Genomic DNA, 8,894 nt, shown 5'->3' with positions numbered 1-8,894 from the left:
TGGTGGAGGGGGCGCGGTGTGGAGACAAGCTTGAATGTTGAGAGAAAATTAAAAACTGGGAGGTGAATTTAAAATGGGATTGTATGTATAACCCAAGTCAAAATCTGATTATCTAAACCTTGGTTAATCAGAAACAATTATCTGAAAGCAAAATATGCCCTCTGTAGTATATGAGCTCTACTGGATTGGGGCTTCAACTATATATAAAATGCCTAAATTCTGCAGGACCAGAACTGCTGAGACGATGAACCTCTAAATAAGGAGAGCCAGTTCAGCAGTATGTTAACTATATTCAAGATCTCCCAAGCCTGACGGCAGTCTTCAAAAGTTGCTAGGCAGTGTGCCCTTCCAATTACCCAAAAGATGTCTGATGTCTTCTCGAATCCTCAGATAATCGGGATTGTTATGCATGTAAAGTACTATGTAAAATCTTCTGGGATTACTGGAAGTGAAAGCTATTAAAAAGCAAGGCTGGTGGCACCATCTATGATTAAGGTTGCTGGATACTTCCCGTTATAAAACTCTGTTTTCAGCAGTTCACAACTTTGCCAAATTAATTGTCTGGTCTGAGACTTTCCAAGATGCATCAGACTGAATGTTTTGTTGGGTTTTGGTTTTTTTTGTTGTTTTTTTTAATAAAACAGCACAGTGGTTCACCTGTTTTCAAAAAAGCAATGTTGGAATCATATTGTGTTCTGCTCATGATCAACATTTCAAATAGACTCACGCTTCCAGGCAAGATCTTGAAATTTGACAGAGGCAGCCATCATGGCAGGGATATACCCAGTATTGTCAAATTTGACCACATTATAATAACTCTATGAATTATAGAAAAGTAGGGCTGGAAAGGCATCATCAAAAATATTCCAGGCAAGTGGAAGCTTGTAGCTTGCATATGCTGTCTAGCAACTTCCTCAGTTTTAGCAGCCAATTTCCTGAAGAGTCTGTTGCATTAGGCATGGTCCAACCCATGGACTGGTCAGGACTTCAACTATAATTGTCACTCTGAGCTGCTGCAGGGAATGTCAGGGCCAGGTCTGAGTATCAGAAGCAAGAGCAGGAAAACCTTCTCTCAACTGTGCTCTTAATGACCTTTTGTGGGCCTGAGCACTGTGGAGATAGAAGCTACCTGACTTGAATCCAGACAGGACAAGAGTTGGAGATGCTGGAGAGTTAAAGGACAAGGAGCCTGGGAGTTAAGGGGAAGATAAACCAATGGGACAAGGAGACTGGCATACAAGCACCAGAGAGAAACAGACTGACACCACATGGCAAGCTCAAAGTGTGGCTGGGGCAGCTGGGAATGGCTAGATAAAGAGAACTGGAATACAGGGTGGAGGAAGATACAGGAGATGGAGCTGACAGAGCTGAAAGACAACAGGAACTGTCTAGGACAAGGAACCATGGGGCAGGAGCACTTGAGATTGCATGAGGAGTCCAATAAGAGATCTTGAGACTAGGACTGGTTTAGACTGGAGACCAGGGGGTAGAAGGGAGAGACAGATAGAAGTAAAACAGACTGACCAAGAAATATGGGATTTGATGTGGAGAAGACACATTTAGAGTCTAGAAGAGGGTAATTAAGATTTGCTGGACAAGGGGCCAGGAGTAAGAAGACACAAGATGAGGATAGTTTGGAGGATAAAAGACAGAAAGGGCACTACATGAGGGGAATGGTAGAAAGCATCTGTATCCACTAGCGCATGTTTCTCTCTAGAGCTTGGAATGAAACACATGATTTCTGAGTCTCGCTATTCCTCTGCCGTCAGCAAACAGGCATGAAATCAACTAGCAAAGTGTCCCATCCACCTGATCTACAGGCCCACAGACAGTATAACAACCTACTACTACTATACACTTGGCACAAGTTCCAGTAGGCTACATGATAGCCATACAGGTTCCGATCCTGTTGATAACTCACACGGTGTCAATATGTTGCTGCATGATAGGTATTTTTCTTGGCAGTTTGCTTTTTTAGATCCTTTCTTCTCTGTGGAAAACATAGTAGGCAATCACTTTTCTAGCAAGGACCCCTAGGGCTCAGAACCTGGTCCAAAGCTATTCAATAATTGTATCAGTGATTGAGATGATAATATAAAACCTTTACTAGTAAACTCCACAGATGACACAAATATTGGTGTGGTAGTAAATAATACAGACAGGCCACTATTACAGGAATCTGAAGTGCCTGGTTAAGTGGTTGCAATCCAACAAAATCTATTTTAATACAGCCAAATGCAAGGTAGTGCATCTGGGAAAAAAATGTAGGTTTTACGTACATGATGGGTTTTGAAAGTGGTGATTCAGAGGATGAGTATGGGGTCCATGAGGTCGCCAGGTAATATGGTGGCATGAAGGGTAATACAACCCTTAGATGTATAAAAAAGGAATATCAAGTAGAATTAGGGAAGTCATTTTACCATTGCAGACTCCATCAGTAAGACCATTACTAGGATAAAAAGTACAGTTATGGCAGAGCCCACATTTCAAGAAGGATGGAGAAATACCACAGCCACAAAATATGAACCAGGGACTGGATCAAAAAGATAGCTTCTGATCCAAGTCAAGGAGCTTAATCTATTAAGATTATTGATACAGTAGTTTGACAAGTATCTTGGTCACTGTGTACAATTATCTGTGCATGGAAGAGAGATCTGACAGTGAGGAGGCCTTCTAATATTGCAGACAAGATGCAATACTTGAAGTCAGGTAAATTCAACCTTGAAATAAGGGTAACCAAAGTAATTAAAGACTGCATATGGAACAAGGGAGCTGAATTAAAGTTGCACAGCTCTAGCATTTCCTTGACTTTTCAATCTCTAGAATGCTATTTGAATACAGTTTGTGTGTAATATTAATATAAAACACATCAGTAGACGTTTTGCTAAGGCAAAGAGTTCAGACATTTTAAAGAAGCATGTTGTTACAGTGATAAGAGACAACATTGCTCCTCACTGGTTTCTGTTTGCAAAGTCTACTCTATTTCTAGAAAACATTTTAGTTCAGGCTTGGCCGTTCTGATGCTTGTGGACAGCCCTACCTAAACAGCATGTACACCAGCTCTCACTAAGCACAAAGTGGCATACACCGGCCACATCTGACAAAAAGAAATTAGTCTGCACAGCATAAAATCATAAGCCACCCTACAGTAACAATGCAGGTACAAATACTGGAGAGAGGAAGTAAATCAAGAAGAAAAGGTAAATGTTTTCTTAACCCACAGAAAAACAATTAAGTGGAAGAATCCTGATTATATCTCTTTAAAAATCTATGTTTATTAACAATGCAAAATTTCTTCCAACTTTCTCCCCCCAATTGAGGCAATTCATTTGTTCCTGCACCCTGTACTTGCCCTTCTCATGGAAACTCCTGGATCAACTCTGAGGCTTAAGCAGCTGAGTGATATGTGGTAAAGCTAAAGGAAGAAAGAATGGAGAATGTGGATACTACTTTCTCCATCAACCCACAAACAGTAACGTCACCTGCTGAAAGCATCTCCAGAATCTGACATGTGAGCACCAATCACTTGATCAATTAGCAATAAAATGGGATTAATTTTCATCTGCTTGTTAGCCAGGAATGTTTACACAGGCATCCTGTCTTCTTATTTCTCTTCTGACCAGTACTAAATCATATGTTGCAATAAACAAATGACCAATATGAGTTCAGTGCAACAAGTGTGGAGCTCATGGTGGGTGTTCTGTTTTGTTTTGCTTTTTGTTTTCAGGGGCCAGAAATCTGGGATCCCATATGAGAGCAGCAACAGGCTCTTATGAGCATTGTTAGTGCACCTCAGCTCATGGAGCTAATCAGGCTGGAACTTTCATGTTGCGAACAGATCTTGAAGCAATAACAAAATACTTAATATTGACTAATGATCACAATATGTTTTATGGTAAAGCTTTAAGAAGTCTGGGGTTTTTTTCCTAATTCCTAGCCCTGGATACCAACCATTAATCTATCTTGCCATTTGAAGTAGAAATGTGTTAAACAGCATGGCTTATTACTGGGATTCGGGATTTGAGCAAATGGCACTGCTGTATCAGATTCCCTTTCGCACCACTACCCTGCTTAGGAATCATTAAATGCAGCTTCTGCCATCCCGAGGCTGCTAAGTGACTGCCTGGAGCAGTTTTGCACTCTCCTCAGCAGGGTAGTGGGAAGAGTCAGGCTTCCAATACACTCACTAGGCTCTGACAGGCCCCATTGATTTTTAACTTCTTATTTTTAAGTTCCCCCTCACACTGCAATAAAAAATGTCCTTAAACGTCTCCATGCCTAGAGAAACAAACCCCAGGCCCAACCCAACAAGCATGCCTCTGCACAATAGGAACGCCAAGCTGCAGACCTGTCCTTCAATTCTTCTTGGGGAGGTTTTGCCTGGAAAAATGACCAGCTAGCTCACTCACAGCTCAGCATTAGAAAGTAGTCCCATGCCAAAACCAAGAAAAATGAGCAAAAAACAAGGAAATGCTACAGGCATAGACACAATGAATATTTAAATAGGCACCCTTTTCAGAATGAAAAGAAAACCAAATGAATGTAAGCCCTAGAGTCAAGAAAAGTACAACGCTTTTCAAACAGACTGTGCACATGGTGAAAGGGACCCTAAACCAAACAGCAAATAGAGGGGAGCTTGCAGGGGATTGGGGGGGGGGGGGGATGTGGGAGGGGGTGGGGGGGGGGGGGGGGGGAAGAAATGGAGATGCCACCGTATTGCAAAAACCAAGCAAATGCTTTAGGTCAGCGGTTTTCAACCTTGCTTCATTTGTGGACCACTAAAAAATTTAGAATGGAAGTGCAGGTAGGTCCCTTTGAATTGTAAGTGTGGGTATTCGCATACTTTCGACTGATCACAGTCATCTTGCGCGGACCCTTTAGAGAAGCTGCAGATCCCCAGGGGTCCACGGACCACAGGTTGAAAACCACTGATGTAGGTATCCCTGTATAGGAAAGGAAGCACCTGAAGAAGTTGGGTGTTTATAATGGGGAGCCTCCTTATCATCCAGGAAGAGAAGAGGGGCGCTATAAAAGGGGGGGGGGAACAGCATCCAGCAGCATATAGCCCCTCTAAAGGAAAGGGGATTCCCAACACATATTGTAAGGGGGAGAAGCCATCCTGGGATTGAATTTTCATTTACTGACAGTTCAGACAAAGGAGGACAGTTTTGTATAATAGAAAGCATTGTTTATTTCTAGGCAATGCAAGACAGCCTTCATTCCAGGGCCTCCTGTCCCCACCTCACCCAACCCGCATCACCTGTGTTAATCCCACTGGAGGGTATAGACAAAGATCCATTTTATCTGATCATTCCAATAAGGGTGGGTCAAGAGACAGAGAGAGATTGAAGCAGATGAATGAGATGGAGACAGAGAGAGGCCTTTAATGAGTCAGAACACTACTCAGACTTAAATAAGATCTCCATTTAAGGAACTCTGCATTGGTTTTCACAAAACAAAACAAAACACAACAGACACTGGGCAAGCAACTTCTGAAAGCACAGGACTGCCTCTGAGTCTGGCATGGGGCTTGGCAAGCAAAGGGTTATGGAAGGGGGAAGGGATAGGGAAGAAACAATCTCTGGAAAAAATGAGGCTGCTGCTGGTTCATTTTAACAGGAACATAAATTAGTCTCAAACCCGCAAAACCCCACCACCTCCCTGAGTCCTGGGCAGAGTGTAGTGAGTCAAGCACGTGCCAAGATAAACGGTGCTAGCTGGAGCCTCCGAGGGGTGCAGAGGGAGGGGGGGGACATGCTGGCAGGGAATGCAATGAAGTCACTTCAGATGGTGCCACAAAATGGAGACGAGTAATCCTACAAGGAGATCCGGGGCTTTCATGAAAGGGGGAATATCAGATCTTGATATGCTACTCCCCATTACCTGCCTCCAAAAAAAAAATAATAGTAATGATAAAAAGGCAGAAGTGCCACCCTCCCCCCCGTCTCCCCGCCAATCCGAGAATGCCAAGAAAGAGAAAATGGGAAAATGGGATCCGGCAGCTTTCTCCTGGCTGGCTTTAATTACAGCAAACACCCCCCTCATCCCCCCAAACCTCAGAACAAGCTCCAGGAGCAGGCAGCAGCCCAGGTGAAAGGCTCCATCCCCACATGCTGGGGAGGGGGAAGCAGACAATGGAAGGGATGATTCATTACAAAGGAATACACTCCAGAACTGCCTGCTGCCACATGGGCTCACTGAACTCCTTAAAGAGACAGCCGCTCCATTTTCCCTTTTCCCAGATGCTCAACACCTTCCCCCTCTCGCAGCCCTGATGGGAAACAGATTCGGAGGAAAACGCCAGCAAGGCACTAGGCTGTCCAAGAAAGGGAGGGCTTTGTGTTCCACACAAGCTAGCAATCTCATCCCACACGGCACAGGGGAAAAGCCCTTTAACATATAATCTTTCCCCCTCCACCCAAGACTTTCCCTTTCATCCGCAATTAGCGCATGACATACTGGGCCTGGTTTACACTCCTTTTCACTGATTTAGGATTAAGGGGGATCAGATCAAGGTACTTTCTGTTAATGAATCAGAGCTCAAACCCTCATTAGCAGTGTTGGCTTCCTACTTTTTTAAAAAGCGTGTCAGCATCTCCAGTTTCTACCCATCACTATTTCTAGCCTCTTGACTCCTTTTTTTTTTTAATTAGCCATTTATACATCAAAGCTCATTCTCACCCTTTCAGGGGCCAGAGAGGAACTTGTTCCCTAAAATACAACAAATTGCAGACAAGGCAGACTGGTTCATATGGGCAATTGTTTGTAGTACTGTTGTAGTCATACTTACCAACTGTTACAAGCTTAAGATATGCAGACCATTCACTTCTTATAAACAAGGCACAAAGTCGCAATGGAATAAACAGAGACTGTGTTCATGGGCTTGGAAAAGTCACTGCAATACTCAGAATAAGACCACACAGTAAGGAAATTATTCTATGGATTATTATTCTATGTAATACCCCAAAGCCTGCACTAAACTAAAAGGAAGGACCAGGCTTAGTCCCAAAGGGAAGCCTCTTAAAAGCCAGCAGTACCGTCTGGATGAACTCATTGCACTGTGTTCCTACATTTGGTAACAGTCCTTCAGGGACTCCTGACAGGAAGAGATGCAGCCTCAGCAGTCAACCTCTATGGTTATAGTGTGCTCCCCAATAGCAGAGTGTAAGTGGGTAATGCACACGCAAAAAGCATATCCTAGAAACCGCATACACTTAAGACTGTTGTAATTCAAGGTCAACCAAGACTAGTAATTCACGGGTTTGCCATCTCCTCCTGCACACCTATCAATGAATGGGACAGACTGAACAGGTCAGGCTTCTCTTCTGGCTCATTAAAGGTACCCCTTTGATAGGTTTACAACTTTCCTATTTAACTATATACTCCAAGAATCTCGTCCTTCCAAGCTTTTGCAAAAGCCTACACCCACCATCTCCTGTCTCAGATTTCCTGGCTATACACAAACACTAGCTGTGCACACTTGTACAGGGAGACATAGATATGCTCACACATAACTGCATACACATGCACAAAACAAACATAGAGAATGTGCAAATAACATTATATATTACAGCACTACTATGCTGTATCAGGGCATATTATGCATACATCTCAGCACAATAACCCCTCTTCTCCATACACTCATACATAAATATACCAGGTATGCAGACCAGTAGAACTGTGTATACTCTACAGGCGCACACTGCACATACAATAACACAGATACACTCTGCAGAAGCACATTTTCAGAACTGTGCAACAACTGAAATGTAGACCAAAAGCCTCAAAAGATTACTGAAAACCTCTGCTGCCTTGAAACAGGGAACCCTCCCTAATCCAGATGAAAGAGCATCAGTGATGGAGCAAGGACTGTAATAGTAACTGCAGAAGGTCGAGTACTGGAAGATGCCTGAAAATGGACAGAGACCTGACAATCAATGCAAGATGAGATAAAAGGGGGTCAAAACTGGTACCACTTTTTATGGCAGACTCTTACTAAACCCAGCATCTGTGAAGGTGCTGTCCCTTGCAGTGGGACACACACAAGCTCAGCACCATTTCACAAACATGGATTCACTTAGGGGAACTAACCATGGATGCGTATATCCAAGTCGGAAATATATGCCCAATACTACAAGGCTCCACAAAAAAACAGCACTTGCTAAGCCTTGATTTAAAGGAAAGTTCCCTCGGAGAGATCTCTCCTTCCCCACACTCCCTCTGGGAATATCCCCTAAAGGTTTCCAGCTCTGCACAGCACTGCAGGGCACTATATAATGCCTAACAGTAAAGGATTCCAGCTCCGAAATGCTGCTTCCCTTCCCTCCTTCCCCCACCCCTCTGGTGGCGAGGTGGTGATTCCATGCCAAAATAAAAAATCCAAAAACATGTAATAGCCTTAAAAGGCGAGCGCTGTCCGATGAAATCCCCTTGCAGGAGCAGAGGAGAAATGTCATGGCTCCAGACACGGTTAAGTTTGCAGAGAAATGTCAGTTGCACTCAATGCAAAGCACTTTCCCCTTTAGTAAATCATAAGCAGCCCCACTCCCCATGTCTACATCCTGCTAAAAAAGGGCTTTGCAGCTTGGAGGGGAACCATCAGTGCCACCCGGACAGAGGGTGGGAGAGTGTTTACCTTTGCGCTTGTCAGAAGTGAGTCATTAAAATACAGATTTAGCTTCACTTGAAAGACAACCCCCCTCCCCCCCCCAAAATCACACGTATGCCCCCAACGTGCCTTTTCTCCCTGGAGGGCACTAAAGGCTATACTGGCTACCTATAAAGGCAAGGGTCTTCAAAATCCTGTCTCCAAGCTACTGGTACCTATAGGAAGTCTTGGGCTACTAAGACAGCCAAAAAAAAAAACCTGTTTTCCATAAAATGCCCTAGCCATT

At 43.6% G+C, this 8,894-nt stretch overlaps 1 protein-coding gene across 11 annotated transcripts in view; it reads right to left on the bottom strand.

The window, feature by feature from the left end:
- Positions 1 to 8,894, bottom strand: part of RBFOX2 (RNA binding fox-1 homolog 2) — a 230,301-nt gene that overhangs the window by 97,771 nt on the left and 123,636 nt on the right. The gene's annotated exons all lie outside the window — the stretch shown is intronic.

The sequence above is a fragment of the Alligator sinensis genome, unplaced genomic scaffold (genome assembly GCF_000455745.1).
Source record: "Alligator sinensis unplaced genomic scaffold, ASM45574v1 scaffold215_3, whole genome shotgun sequence".
In the NCBI taxonomy this organism is placed as follows: domain Eukaryota; kingdom Metazoa; phylum Chordata; order Crocodylia; family Alligatoridae; genus Alligator; species Alligator sinensis.
Note: the sequence above shows the minus strand (reverse complement) of the source record. Positions and strands in the feature narration are given on the sequence as shown.